Genomic DNA, 16045 nt, shown 5'->3' with positions numbered 1-16045 from the left:
GTGCAATCTGTCAGCCTATCAGCAGCGCACACACGGAGCGAAGTGCTTTTTTTCACACAAGCAAGGGCATGTGTGATTGGCAGTGTATGTCACATGTCCTTGCCCTATAAGACCAAGCCATTTTCCCCGTCGCCACCATTTTCTCACTGCTGCAGCTGCGTGTTAGACGGCACCGCTGTTGCTGTGTGCGCTATACCTTGTTAATTTCAAGCCAATTTTCGCACAAATATACAGATAGCTTGGGAGTAGGGAATAGTTGTGATTGCAGTCCTTTTAAGGACTAGGTTACAGCATTTCCTACGACTTTTATCAGGCAGGTCTGTGCTCTTAAATAGATAGATTGTGGGAGTAAAGACTAATTGTAATTGGAGTCCTTTTCAGGACTAGGTTACATCAGTTCCTATCAGTTTTTGCCAGGCAGGTCTGTGCCAGTGCTGTGCAAGTTTTTTTCACAGCATTTGGCTGAATCTAGCAAAGCTAATCCTTTTTGGCATATTGCAGAGTGTGTTAGTCAGTGGAGTAGCCTATCTGTGTTGCAAGATATACCACCTGTGTATAGAATACCAATTTTTTTACTGCACCTAGTGAAGTAAAATCTTTTGGGCATAGCATCATTCTATTAGTCCATCTATACTGACCTCCATCAGGTTGCAAACTGAATATAATTTTTTTCTGCATCTAGCTCTGAAAAAATATTTGGGCTTCTAGCAGTGTGTGGGACTTGGTCTATTAGTCCATCTATACTGACCTCCATCAGGTTGCAAATTAAAAATAATTTTTTTCTTCATTTAGCTCTGAAAAAATATTTGGGCTTCTAGCAGTGTGTGGGACTTGTTCTATTAGTCCTTCTATACTGACCTCCAGCAGGTTGCAAATTGAATATAATTTTTTTCTGCATCTAGCTCTGAAAAAATATTTGGGCTTCTAGCAGTGTGTGGGACTTGGTCTATTAGTCCATCTATACTGACCTCCATCAGGTTGCAAATTAAAAATAATTTTTTCTGCATCTAGCTCTGAAAAAATATTTGGGCTTCTAGCAGTGTGTGGGACTTGGTCTATTAGTCCATCTATACTGACCTCCATCAGGTTGCAAATTGAATAAAAAAATTTTCTGCATCTAGCTCTGAAAAAATATTTGGGCTTCTAGCGGTGTGTGGGACTTGGTCTATTAGTCCATCTATACTGACCTCCATCAGGTTGCAAATTAAAAATAATTTTTTTCTGCATCTAACCCAGCCAATAGTTTTGGCCTAATACCACAGTTTGGCCACTCAGCTCTGCTCGGTTACCATCCATTGTTTTTTTGTGCAAACAACTCCAGAGTTGTGAATTAGTTAACCACCAAAATGAGTGGAAAAAGGCCTGCTGCTGGTGGAAAGGGGAATAGGCGTGTTGGGAAGGGGAAAAAAGGTTGTGTCCGTGGGGTAGGTGCAGAAGAAAGACCATCTTCCAGCCAAACTAAAATGTCTACTTCTTTTAGCGGACAATGTGATAAGATCCCTTTCTTACGGCCACGCCAATCGCTACAAATTCCAGATGAGGCACAAAAACAGCAGGTGCTTCAACGGATATCAAGTGCTCCTTTAAGTGGGCTCTCCTCCACATCAACTTCAACATCACAAATACTCCAGTCCTCAAAGGTGTCACCCAAATCGCACTTGCTTCCTCACAGCTCCCAAATCTCCAGCTGCCCGTCTGAGTATGAGGTAGAACAGATGGTTGAGTCTGCAGAGCTGTTTACTCATACTATAGCCTGGGAATCAGAGGTCGACTCCAGCGCTTCTGTGAATCCAGACGAGGAAATGATCTGCACTGATGCCCAGAATCTTTATGAGTCGGATCCAGGACCAGACGCAGAAGGTTCTGACCATAATGTAGACCCTCATTCCCAAACTGTAACTCCTGTTGGTGGAGACAATGAGGAAGACGATGATAAGACTCAAATACCTGATTGGAGCGACAACTTTAGTTTTTTGTCAGGGCAGGAACAGGTTGGCTCTGAGGACGACGTGTGTGATAACGCACAGGGTGATGATGATGAGGTCGGAGATCCCACTTACTGTCAACCCACAGTCAGCCAAGAGATGAGGTCAGCAGAGGAGGTGGAGGAAGATGCTAGTGACGACGAGGTCAGGTTGCGCCTTCCTGGACAGAGACGTAGTACTGGAAGCACGTCAACAACTGCATCCTCAAACACAACTCTGCCTCTCACCACAAGTCGTGGTGGCTCTTCAGGTCGCATGGGTGCTAAGCCTTGCATAGCCTGGGCATTTTTTCAGATCGATAAAGATGACCCAACTCGTGTTATCTGTAACATTTGTCAGCAAAAGCTAAGTAGAGGCCAAAAAATACATAGTTTGAGTACTTCATGCATGAACCGGCACATGGACATGAAGCATAAGTTGCAGTGGGAAGCTCAGTGTGCTACAATGCGGTCTAGCCGGCCGGGCCAACCACCGTCTGCCATATCTTGTGCATCCGCGGCCTCTTCATCCTCTGTGACTGGGGGGACAGCAGTCACACCTGTTTTGGGGCGCAGACCTGCCACCTCTTTACCCGCAACAGCCAGCGTGATTGGCAGGTCATCATTTTCTTTGGAGGTGGTAACACCAGCTGGTCTTGAGCGCTGTCCGACATCGATAGCACCACCTTTGGATCAAGGCAACCTAAGATGTCCGCCTGCATCTTCCTCACAGACCGGCAGTTTGCCGGGGACACCCTTATCAACCCCGTCTAAGCACAATAGCCAGCCCTCGGTCCCTCAGATGTGGACAAGTAAAAGACCATTTCCTCCTAGCCATGAGAAAGCTAAGAGGTTGAATTTCACCATCTGCAAGCTCTTGGCTACAGAAATGCTGCCTTTCCGCCTGGTGGACACACAGGATTTTCGAGACCTTATGTCCGTCGCAGTGCCCCAGTACCAGATGCCCAGTCGGCACTACTTCTCAAAGAAAGGTGTGCCTGCGCTCCACCAGCATGTCGCACACAACATCACCGCTTCTTTGAGAAACTCTGTGTGTGACAGGGTGCATTTCACCACAGACACTTGGACGAGTAGGCATGGACAGGGGCGTTACATGTCGCTGACTGGGCACTGGGTAACTATGGTGACAGCAGGACAAGGGGCTGCTGTCCAAGTCTTGCCGTCCCCACGAGTTGTGCGTCAATCCTCTTTATGTCATTTTTCCTCCACTGCTTCTGCCTCCTCAACCTCCTCTCGGTCTTCCACCTGCACCCAAAGCCTGTCTGGTCATGCCACAAGCTTTCTAACTGCGCAGAAGGGATCCTGCACACCTCCTTACTATGCTGGCAATAGGGCTCAACGTCATCAGGCGGTTTTTACATTGAAATGTCTGGGAAATGTGAGTCACACAGCTGAGGAGTTGTGGTCAGCTCTGGAGAACCAATTTCATGAATGGTTGTCTCCACTGGACCTGAAACCAGGGAAGGCCGTGTGCGACAATGCTGCAAACCTGGGTGCGGCCCTTCGTCAGGGCAATGTCACACACGTGCCTTGTATGGCTCACGTGTTGAACCTGGTTGTCCAGCAATTTTTAGCCCACTATCCCAGACTAGATGGCCTTCTGCAGAGGGCACGGTCGCTGTGTGCTCACTTCCGCCGTTCGCATCCCGCAGCTCAGCGACTTACATCTCTACAGAAGTCGTTGGGCCTGCCACTTCACCGGCTAAAATGCGATGTGCCTACCCGGTGGAATTCAACTCTGCACATGTTGCAGCGACTGTGGCAGCACCGACAAGCCCTGGTGCAATACGTTCTGACGTATAGCCTGGGCCAACGAGATTCAGAGGTGGGGCAAATCACGCTGGAGGAGTGGTCTCAGATCAGGGACCTATGCACCCTTCTGCACAGTTTTGAAATGGCGACGAAGATGTTTAGTGCTGACGATGCCATTATCAGCATGACTATTCCGGTGATTTACATGCTGGAGCACATGTTAAACAGAATTCGGAGTCAGGTGGTGGCACAAGAGGAGGTGGAGGAAGTAGAGGAGGAGGAGTTGTATGCGGAAGGGCTAACATCTGCAAGGTCCAGACGGTCGGCAGCACCAGGGCGGCAGGCATGTGAGGGTGGGGGAGATGATTTTACCAGGGCGCATGGTAGCAGCCAAACTAGTGAGGAAGGTGCAGGAGCCCAGGAAGAAGTGGAGGACGAACTGATGGAAGACTCATCAGATGAGGGAGACCTTGATCACATTTCTGTTGTGCGAGGTTGGGGGGAGAGGACAGAGGAAGGAAGCATGATTGTTACCTCGCCACCAACACAACAGGGACTTGGTGCTCCTGGATGCGCAACACACATGAGTGCCTTCTTGCTGCACTACCTGCAACATGACCCTCGAATTGTGAGAATTAGAAATAATCCTGACTACTGGGTTGCCACACTGTTAGATCCCCGGTACAAAAGTAAATTTGCAGAAATTATTCCTGCCATAGAAAGGGATGCACGCATGCAGGAGTATCAGCAGAGACTGTTGCAGAATCTTACATGTGCTTTTCCACAAAATACCAGTGGTGCACGTAGTGAATCTCACAGTTCCAACTTGCCAACCGTGGGACCGTCAAGTGTTCAGCACTCAAACCGTAACAGAACCACAGTATCTGCTGGTAACATCAATTTTGCGGAATCATTTCACCACTTTTTTAGCCCATCCTTTGCAAGGCCACAGGAGACAAGAAGTCTGACACATAGTCAACGCCTAGAGACGATGGTACAGGAGTATCTCCAAGTAAACATTGAAGCCACGACTGTGTCACTGGACCCTTGCTCTTTTTGGGCTTCCAATCTGGATAAATGGCCGGAGCTAGCCACTTACGCCTTGGAGATCTTGTCATGCCCCGCAGCCAGCGTTCTGTCTGAACGTGTGTTCAGCGCTGCTGGTGGTGTGCTGACAGATAAGCGCACGCGGCTCTCCACTGATAATGTAGACAGACTCACGTTCATAAAGATGAACAAATCATGGATCCGAAACGACTTTTCTACCCCTGTGTCATCCTGGGGAGAGTAAAAGCTTGATGATTGGTTAAAATCACCCTACCAACCGTTTTAAGCTTTCAAATTACTAATCATGTTTATCTGTATCTTGACTGGAAAATAATTTGGGCTTTGTAGCAGTGTGCAGCACTGATCCTATTAGGCCATCTATAATAAGCTTCACCAGATTTAAAATTAAAAATAATTTTTAGCTGCATCTAGCCCGGAAAATAATTTTGGGGCTCCGAGATGCGCAAGACACATAAGTGCCTTCTTGCTGCACTACCTGCAGCATGACCCTCATATTGTCAGAATTCGAAGTAATCATGACTACTGGGTTGCCACACTCTTAGATCCCCAAAACTTTTCGATCAACCTTTTCATTTTAATAAAGACCAAAAAAATGGTCATTTTTGAAATTATAAGCATTAGCAGGTTGTTAGAAACTGAAATCAAACAGTTTTCAACTCAAAACTTTATTCTAGGTGATGTTACATTTTCACATAGGACCCCTTGTTCGAAAGGAGCTTCTGAACTCTCTCGTCCATTGAATTTGTCAGGTTTTGGATGGTTTCTGCTTCAATTGTTTTGCATGAGGACAGAATACCCTCCCAGAGCTGTTGCTTAGATGTGAACTGCCTCCCGCCATCATAGACACTCCTTTTAATGATGCTCCAAAGGTTCTGAATGGGGTAGAGGTCAGGGGAGCATGGGGGTCACACCATAAGTTTGTCCCCTTTTATGCCCATATCAGCCAGAGATGCAGATGTTTTATGTGCAGCATGAGATGGTGCATTATCATGCAGAAAAATGATCTTGCTGTGAAATACACGGTTCTTCTTCTTGAACCATGGCAGGAAGTGCTGTTTGAGAAAATCCACATACATTATGGAGTTCATCTTTAGCGCCTTCAGGGATCCTAAAGGGGCCGACAATCTCTCTCCCCATGATTCCAGCCCAAAACATTACTCCACCTCCTCCTTGTTGGCGCTGTAGCCGTGTTTGCGTGGGGTGTCCATCAACCAGCCATCCTCCACTCCATTCATCTGGACCATCGAGCGCTGCACGGCACTCATCCGTGAACAAAACAGTTTTGAAATCAGTCTTCATGTAATGTTTGGCCCACTGGAGCCGTTTCTGCTTGTGTGAAGTGGATAGAGGAGGTCGACAGGATGGCGTATGCACAGCTGCAAACCTCTGAAGGACCCTGCATCTTGTTGTTCGGGGGACGTTGGAGGCACAAGCAGCTTCAAAAACTTGTCTGCTGCTATGACAAGGCTTTTTTGCCGCTGCTCTTTCAACCTGACGTAATTGCCTGTAGGAAAGAGTCCTCAATTTGCCCTTATCAGCACGCACACGTGTGTACTGTGAATCAGCTACATACTTCTTGATTGCCAAGACACTTCATCCTGATCATCGCACAATGTTGATTGTAGTCATGCCTTGACCTAAACACTCCACAATTTGTTGCTTCTCAGCAGCCGACACATCCTTTTTCTTTCCCATTTTGGCAGAAAATGTAGGCTGCTTAATAATGTGAGAGAGCCTTCTTAAGTAGTCTTGCCTTTCATTGGACACACCTGCCAAACTAATTAGCACAGGTGTCTGCAATTGCTTACAGTGATATAAAGAGCCCTGACACACATCACCATCAATGAGTTTAACTGACAAACAAACAAATTCTTCCCTTATCACTCCTAAACACTTTTTGCATAATAATTTGGAACGCGGTGTACATGTGCTTTTCCACAAAACACCAGTGGTTCACGTAGTGAATCTTACAGTTCTAACTTGCCAACCGTGGTCTGTATGGAATTGTTCAATAAAGGGCCCAAAATTAAGATAACATAGATGGGAGAGGTCTCTATGAATAGGAATTCCTAAGTATTTGATACCCTGTGAGGGCCAGGCAAAGGGAAAGTTGGACTGGATGGAATCCTATATGGATTTAGGGAGGGAGACATCGAGGGCCTCAGACTTCGCTGCATTGATTTTAAAATTTTACCATGTAACAAAGTGATCTATTTCAGCCATAACAGCAGGGATGGATATATGTGATTGAGTGATATATACTAGGACATCATCAGCAAATAGAGAGCACTTGTACTCGGTGCCTCCCACCTCAATCCACCTAATATTGGGGTTATGGCGAATTGATGAGAGCAGGTGCTCCGTCACTAGGATGTATAAGAGAGGGGACAGAGGACATCCCTGCCTTGTCCCATTGGTGATTGTGAAAGGTGATGAAAATGTTCTGACGCACCCCCTGGGCCTTGGGACACCCGGAGCCGGACCCTTTTTGGTGGATGCTGGTGGTTGTAGTCTTCGTGGCGGCGATCCGGTTCCGTGGCTCAGGGCGGTCAAACCAGTGGCGGAACTATTTATGTGGTTTTGATGTTTAAATGTCCGACTACGCCACCCGTGGATTGCGGTCAGAGTGAACCGCCGCTACAGGGCAGACCGCTAAGGCTGGTGTTGTGGGTGCAGCAGAGCGTAGCATAACTCCCCACGGGAGGAGTATAGCCTCAGGGCAGTGTATGCGGAGGATGGGGGTGATGGTGCAGGGCAGCAGCAGTAACGACACGGAGTCAGTGATGCAGTTCAGGGCCTTTACTCACAGTTCTTATTATCCAGACCACGTCTGCAGGTAACGGCTGCCCACGTCGTACTGTGCTCACCAGGTGAGGGGCTCAGACAACTCCCAGATAACTTTGGAGCGCTTCACAGGACCCCCTTTGTGTGTCCTTTGTCTGGCCTTTCTTACCAACACTTCTGTCCGGCTGCCTCGGGCCTCCTCTTGGTAAACTTGGCGCCAGTTTCCCTGACCCTATGTGGTGCCTTCCTAGCGGGTGGAGCAAGGGGCTGCGCCACATAAAATGTCAGAGCCTCCGGTTTCTAGCTGAGGGTCGTTTCCTGCCTCCACTAGTTCGGGGACCGGTCTCCCCCTTTGGCCTGACCCCTCCACGCAGGTGGATTCGGGCGTGCGGTGGCGACTCGCCCGTCCGCACCCCTGGGATCCCTTCATTCCTCGTTCCTGGAGCCTTCTCCACTCCTCTTCCTTCCTTCTCCCTCTTGCAGGCCTGGGCCTCTGTTACTAGGCCCGCCTCCGGAGCAGAGCTCATGCAGAGCCCCTGCTCCCTGCTACTTCTGCTCAGACTTCTCTGCACTGAACTAAGATGGTGCCCACCTTTTATACTCCCTTCTCAATGCACCCAGGAACTGCTTCCTCCCTGCTCCTGCACTGCAGGGTTCCCCTTCCTCAGTGTTCCCTCCCCCCACTCCAGCCAGGGACAGGGACTGTCGTGCCCATCTCAGGGGCATATTGGTCGCCCTGCCCCACGGCAATGTGGTGTAATGCATGCAGGTGTCGGGTCCTGATCCACACTCCATCCTTATCTGAGAGTGAGATATCACACCTCTGGGTGAGGTGCAATACGTCTGTAGCAACCGAGCCCTCGGTGCTACAGTTCCATTTATCTTCAGCCTAGGTGACGTATTGTGATACAGGGCCGTGATTTTGGCTATAAAAGGGTCCCCTAGACCCCTACCCCAAGCTTTTTAAGAGAATCATATATGGCGTGCCAGGAGACTCTATGGAATGCTTTCTCAGCATCCAACGAGAGTATCTACTTACAAATTTTTAACTGCATCTAGCCCAGGAAATACTTTGTGCCTAGTAGCAGTGTCTGCTAGTCAGCGGATTATCCCGGCTGTTAAGCAAGCTACACCACCTGTAGTTTGGACACTTAATTTTTCAAAGGAAATGCTTCGGGACCACGGGATACTTAGTGAAGAGCATCAGGAGGCACCCCAAGGCATAGGGGCTGGGACTGGCACTAGGATGCCTTGCGGTGGACAGCCGAGCTCGATCCTTATAAAAGCTTTTTAACTGCAGCAGCTTTAGTGGACGCTACTGGAGCTGGAATTACGCGGCTGCTGGCATGAGACTTGCCCTCCAATAGATCCTTGTAAATGGATTTAAAGTGTATTCATTCAAATTAGAGGGACAATTTAAATTAAAAAGCTTAGAGCTGCCTCCACCACAGGGGGGCTCTCTCGACCCACCAGCGGACAGGCACCAGTATTGGGAGAGGGGGGCTGGCCGTCAGGGTTCACCGCGGCTCTGGCACAAACCCGGCGACACGGAGGTGGCACGGGCAGGAGCGGACTGGCCGTCTCGGCTTCTCACTTTTTGGATTTTAGAAGGGCATGACATGCCTATATCTGTGTCTCCCCCTCCTTTTACTCCTCCACCTCTTTTCTTTTCGCATGACTATATGTACTTGTCACTTTTCCATGTGTTAGTTGTGTCTTCTGAGCAGTTTGTCAGCTTTTGAACACCTTTGAAGGTGTTTTCTATGTGTTTTTGTTTGCCTGCCATTGGTTTTAACGGTGTTCGAAGGTGTTCGACGAACAGTTCGACGAACAGTTCGGCGAACACACGGGTGTTCGACGGACCGAACCGAACTCGAACACTACGGGGGTGGCTCAACACTACTGACGATGTAATGGGACAGATGGGAACATTGGGAAAGGGAAAGGTTGAGCAAGTTGCATACAACTTTCTTTTGTTCTCCCAGGAGATAGTCCTCTGCCAAAGGTGTCTGGAGAGGACTTTGGTGTCTGGAGCGATGAAGGTGTCTAGCAGTGACCCATATTCCCCTTTCTCTATTGAAAACAGATGAATGCTTGGTTGAACTGATCATTCATGTGTATGAGAAAGTCATACGCGTGTTTGGCCAACAGCTATTAATGGTGTGTGGCTATTTAAGCCCTACCCCTGCTTAATATTTTAGCCCCAACCTTGCTTTTCCCCACGAACAACCTCAATGACCCAGAAACACCCATTTGTATGTAAATAAAATTGATCCCACCCCTTTTGAGTCTCATAGGACTCAGTTTCATTTTGAGATATCTTCATATTTTACAGGGTCCATAATGAGTCATGACTGTACCTCCTATAAGATGAATGTGAACTTTTTAGAGGAGGACTTTGTGCTGCTGCCCAGGTATGTGGGCTGTCACGTGGCCATTTCTTAGTAAATATCAAAACGATATATACAAGATATGAAAGGAGGAAAGGGAAGAAAAGAAATAAGAGTTGGTAAGGGACCAAATACTTGGTTAATAAAAGTGTTCTCTTAAGCTTTAAAATGGCTTTCTCTACCCAAATACTGTTGGAAGAGCAGCTCCGAAGCACAGACTGCGGCTCTATCAAGTTAAATTCCATGCAAACCACGAGAACAGGAGCATTTATAGACACATTTATTCAGAGCCGTACTTTCCCACATATGCTTAAATATTAAAGCACAATAATGAGATGTTTGCCCTGAGGCTCAGTGAGTCCCAGGTGATGTTATTGAGCCCGACCTGAAAAAAACAAGATTTCTTCCAGCGCCTCATCCAGTGCCAGCCGTGAGTCAGTCCGTCTTTCTTAATTGCAGGTTAACAAGCAGAGACACATAATGTACATTAAAGATCATGTGACTACTGATGCAACGCCAAACATTATGGAGCTGTTTTGTACAAGTTTGTTTCTAAAAATATCTATGGGACGTTGAACTGCAGATGGAAAGACCTTAGATGTAGGATTTCATTTGCCCTGCTATGTGTGTGTTTAATGGGATTTATTTACTCACTTGTCCATTTGGCGAGGAATTCTTATTCTAGATAACCTGTTGTGTCCATACGTTATATGTACAGCCTAATGATTTTATTGGGTGCTGTGAAGACTGAAGAGAAGAAGACCAAGGAAGAGAAGACCGTGGAGGACCGATGGTGGGACAGATGAGGGCTTGACTCTTTCCATAGCACATCATGGTTCCTTCTCCCTGGGTAAGTGGTGCACATCTAGATGTAAAGCATGATTCATCAGACCAGATCATTTTCTTTCATTGTTCCATGGTCAATTACCCATTGAAGGCACTTATAGCAGTGGACAGGGGTCAATTTAGGTATTTTTATCGTTCTGCAGCTAAAGAGCCACGTTCACAGCAAATTGTAATTCTCTGTGTGTTCTGTCACCTTTCTATCATACGCAAATACACTTAGAAAAATCCACATCAAAACAATGGGGATATGTGACACGTCTGTCAATATGAGCGGACAAACAACAGTAAAAAGATTGTATATATTATGTGGACAATAATAAATGGCAGACCATTCAGTTGATAACACAGGAGATAGGAGAACCACCGAATGTCCAGTCCAGGATACAAGAGACATGAATCAATGTGAATATAAAAAGACCTTTATTAGAAATGGTCAAAGTGGTGCTGCAAACACATGCAATCCCACCATATCACAAACCATGAAATGCAACTTACTAATAAAAGCAAAATACATAGAACAATTGCAATGGGCAAGATATGTTACAAACCCACAAAAGTAAAGTAATCAATACGTATGTCAGAATCAAAAGAGTATATGTATATATCACAGCATGAAGGACACAATTTTATATATATAGGAGAGAATCACCAATTCATATATCAGTGTGACTATGCTGTTGTAGTGACACATCTATTTAAGTATAATGTGCACAATATTGAGCAGAGAGCCCGAAAAACTGACATACCTGTATATGAGAGATAATGGAGGGATCACAGGAAAGGCCCCGACGCGCGTTTCGGACTGCAGTGTCCTTCGTCAGGCGGTGTTTGGTCTTTGGAAGCACAGAGAATAAAAAGAGGTGTGTAGCCAATCACTAACAATGTGAGAAAGAAGGGGGATGCCGTGTGCGCGGCGTGACTGCTCCGAAACCGGAAGTGACCCAGCAGGATCGCGTCAGAAAGGGCGGGCGTTAACAGTACCCATAGTGCACTATAAAGTAAGGTCCTACACGGTGGTCCATCCAGCGTGGTTACGCACACGCCGTCTGGAGGCACCAGGACCTGCGGGTCCCGGCATCATGTGATCGGATGAATCGGGTGACCCGAGCCACCGTACACATAGAGATGCGAGGCCGGCAGGAACAAGGAGCACAGACAGCGCGAGCGCATGGACAGTCCAGGGTGAGTGACCAATGTGCAATATCAAAACACAGATGATATTGTATGTGTAGCACCCCGAGGACTCGGCTGCTACAGGGGTATTGCACCTCGAACCAGAGGTGTGGTATTCCACTCCCGGGTAAGGATGGAGTGTGGAACTGAGCTCAGTTAGCTGCATGCACCACACTCACCCCATTTCCGGGGGACAGATCAACGGTACTCCCACCAGATAGATGTGCAGGTACGACAGCTTCTGTACCTGGCTGGAGTGGGGGGGGGGAGGAACATCCCAGTGGTGTAGGAGCAGACAGGGGAGGGACTCTGGGCATAGGAAGGAGCCCATTGGGTGCTTGTCACCTGGGCTCGGGTGTCAGAGGGAGGTATATAAGGTGGGCACCATCTTAGATCAGGGTTGAGTTCAGGCAGGAGGAGAAGAGGAGAGGAGCTCAGCCAGAGAGGGCTGACAGGGAGCTGTGGCTCCATCTGGGCCCAGCTCCAGAGCTAGGCCTGAAGCAGAGAGAGAGAGAGAGAAGGAAAAAGGAGGAAGAAGAGAGACGCAAGGAAAGGCCCAGAGACGAAAGCATAGAGGGAACCCTGAGATCCCACGAGAGAACGGAAACGGGTGAAGGGTTGGCAGAGCAGGGTACCGGATCCCAAACTGGTGGAGGCCAATTATCCTTAGCCAGGAACCGGAGGTCGTGGACAAGTTTTGGCGCGACCCCTCGCCATATCCACCAGGAAGGCATACCACGTATAGGGTCTGGGAAGCCGGGAAAGGTTTCACCACCAGAAGGCCCGAGGGAGCTGGACAAAGGTGGATCCCTGGTGGGGACGGCCAGTAGGAAGGAAGAGAGGGGAGCTCAGGACCACGCTCTGGAACTGCCTGGGAGTTGGCCGAGTCCCTGACCTGGTGGACGCAGCACGGCTCGGGTGGTCCAACTGTGCACAAGGGACCTGATAAAGAACTGTGAGTAAAGCTTTTGAAACTGCACTTCAAGCCTCCGTGTTTCGTCGTCGCACCTGCACCATCAGTACTGGGACACCCGCACCATCACTCCCATTGTCATCTCTAACATAGCTGCCCTGAGGCCATACCCCTCCCGTTGGGGGTTATACCATCCACGCTGCACATCCGAACCACCGGCCTCAGCGGACTGCCCTGCAGCGGCGGCTTCATAGCCGCATTCAACGGGTGGCGTAGTCGGACACTAATACCATCATATCAATAACGCCACTTAGTTTGACACCCTGGGCACGGACCGGGTCATCGCCACGAGGACTACTACCCCTATCTGATCCGGCTCCGGGTATTCCCCGCGTGTGCAACGCTACACAAACATGGCCCAGGGGGCGCGTCAACTTTGGCGTACTCGGCAGGATTTCGTGCCCGCAACCACCGGGTACTGCGTGCCTGAAAAAGACTGTTAAACTTACCTGTGGTGAAGATTCCCGCCATCCGACGCCATCTTATGCCTTCTTCCCGCCATCCGTGGAGTTTTCCCGCCATCCGACGCCATCTTTTGCCTTCTTCCCGCCATCCGTGGAGTTTTCCCGCCGTTGGACGCCATCTCGAGGATGCCGCGCGGGAAGAAGAGGGGCGTGGACTCCGAAAGTGCGCGAGAACTGAAGCCCCGCCTCACGTCCGGACGTTGCGTAAGGTCCTGGAAGGAACCCAGCAGACGCCGACGTCACAGGAGCGCGACGGAAGGTCCTCAACCCTGACGATCCACTGCGGAGCCGCGGCCTACGGAAGAGGATCATCGCAAGGTAGGCCACGGTCCACTAGGGGGGAGGAGGATGTCGGATACGGAGGAGAGCTTCACTGCCACAGCCACCGCCAGCACCACCGCTGCTGCGGTCATGCCTTTCACCATGCCCTACATCCCGGGGGCAGCCTGGCTACCCCAGTACTCAGGGGAGTCACATACCGTAAATGACTTCAGAGATAGGCTGGATAGCCTCTTCCAGGTGTACCCCCTCACAGAAGAGCAAAAAGTGAGCATCCTGGTGGCTCAATTAACAGGGGCAGCCCAAAGGGAGGTAAAGTCCTGGCCACTTGGGAGGAGGAGGACTGTCGCAGAGATACTAGCCCGGCTGAAGGACACCTTTGATACCCGTACCTCAGCCGAGATCAAGCTTAGATTCTACGGGTGCAAGCAGCGAGCACATGAGAATATAAGGGACTATGCGCTAAACCTACAAGAGGCCCTGAGAGCCATTAAGCAGGCCGACCCTGACGGCGTGGGAAACGAAGACAAACTGTTGACTGAACAATTTATAGAGGGTCTACATTGTAATGCCCACCGAACCCAGTTGCGGGCCATGGCCTTACAGGACCCTCATCTGGACTTTGCACAGTTCAAGGACAGAGCCATCCGGGTGCTCCGAGAACCGGCACCAGGTGGCGCTGTGACCCACAAACGCCCTGCTACCACTTACCACCCGGAGACGGCGCCCTTGTCGGCAGGGCCTGTGGGAGCTGATGCGCAGGCTTTAAACAATGACCCGGCTACAGACCTGCACCATCAGGTCCAAGAGCTAACTGAAAGCGTTGCCGCGCTAACTCGAACTGTGCAGTCTTTACAGGTTTCTACTCCAGGGAAGATCCAGCTGGCATCCGGACCGGAGGATATCCCGTGGCGCCGACCAAAGAGGACCCCACCGGCCAGAGGAAGACCCAGCGACCGATACAACGAGGACGAACAATATCACATCTGCCACTAAAAACATCGCCACTTAGTTTGACACCCTGGGCACGGACCGGGTCACCGCCACGAGGACTACCACCCCCAACGGATCCGGCTCCGGGTATTCCCCAAACATGGCCCAGGGGGCGCGTCAACTTTTGGCGTAGTCGGCAGGATACCGTGCCCGCAACCACCGGGTACTGCGTGCCTGAAGAAAAGTTCACATTTACCGCAAAAAGGAGTCTCCCGCCAATTCCAGAGGGTTCCCGCCATCGGACGCCGTCCGGAGTCGTTTCCCGCCGTTTGCCCGCCATCTGCAGCCTTTGCCCACAATCAGCGAAGTTTCCCGCCATCAGGAGACGATTCCCGCCATCTTGGACAGTTTCCCGCCCTGGCAGAGCGGACGCCATTGTGGGCGTGCCAGAGGGTGGCAAGAGACCACCTCCCATCGTGGGCGCGGTCCCAGAAGAGCGCCAAAAGCGGAGACCGCCCCCACCAGCCGAGACTACCACCATGGAAATGTCCATCAAAGTGGGGGGTCTGCCCCTGAAACTGACTGTCACTAAGTTGCCCCGGGACCACTCCCAAGGGGGGCGGATAGAGAACAAAACAGAGAGGATGGGTGCGGCCTGGAGGAGTCTGGACACATCGCACCCGGAGATGGAGGAAGAGTCGAGCAGCACTGACCCTGTGGTCCGGAACCTGTTGCAGGCTGCCACCCCAGAAGGCCTGGTGGAGATCCTGGCACAGCTCCCCAGAGATCGGGAGCGTGCACAGACCGCGCTGGAAGCCTTGGCCCGGAAGATGGCCCGAGTACAGCAGGAAGCACTGGCCGAATGGAGAAGGGAGATGGCCCAGCAGGCTGGAACCCCGCTAGCAGAGGACGCCACCCGCAACGTGGAGCAAGTCTGCCCCTGAGGATGGTGCAGGAGGGACGAAGGCCGGAGACGACGCCGCGGAGGGAGCCGCAGGGATGGAAGCAGGTAATGGGGACGTCATCACCCCGAGCCCAGTAGCCGTAAGCCTGCCCCAGCTCCCCGTCGCAGAGCCCGAAGTCACCCTCATTGCGCCCGTTGCCGCACCGCCACTGCTCCCAACTAGGCCTCAAGCGGCCGGAGCCGCGGTCACGCCCCCTTCCGCGCCACGCCCCTTGACCCTGAGCGCGGCAAAAGAGGAAGTGCCACCGGCCTGGTCGCAAGGCCGAGTGCCTCCGGGCGCCGCGGTCTCCACAGCGCCCTTTACCTCCACTGTGCCACCGGCCTGGTCGCAAGGCCTGGTGCATCCGGGCGCCGTTACCCCTCCAGCGCCCTCTTCCCCAAAGGTGCCATACCTGGACCCAAAAAGGATGCCTCCGGCCTGGACACAAGGCCGAG

General features: G+C 50.5%; 1 protein-coding gene across 2 annotated transcripts in view; it reads left to right on the top strand.

The window, feature by feature from the left end:
* The first annotated feature begins 10499 nt into the window (after positions 1–10499).
* Positions 10500–16045, top strand: part of LOC141173051 (uncharacterized) — an 83288-nt gene continuing 77742 nt past the window's right edge. For both annotated transcript variants that reach the window (XR_012252578.1, XM_073657685.1), the window contains exon 1: positions 10500–10828. The gene's annotated coding sequence lies outside the window, so the exon portion shown is untranslated. The remainder of the gene's footprint in view (positions 10829–16045) is intronic.

The sequence above is a fragment of the Phyllobates terribilis genome, unplaced genomic scaffold (assembly GCF_046119375.1).
Source record: "Phyllobates terribilis strain yellow unplaced genomic scaffold, ASM4611937v1 Scaffold_12__6_contigs__length_324123572, whole genome shotgun sequence".
In the NCBI taxonomy this organism is placed as follows: domain Eukaryota; kingdom Metazoa; phylum Chordata; class Amphibia; order Anura; family Dendrobatidae; genus Phyllobates; species Phyllobates terribilis.
The sequence above is the reverse complement of the archived record's forward strand: the minus strand, read 5'-3'. Positions and strand labels throughout refer to the sequence as shown.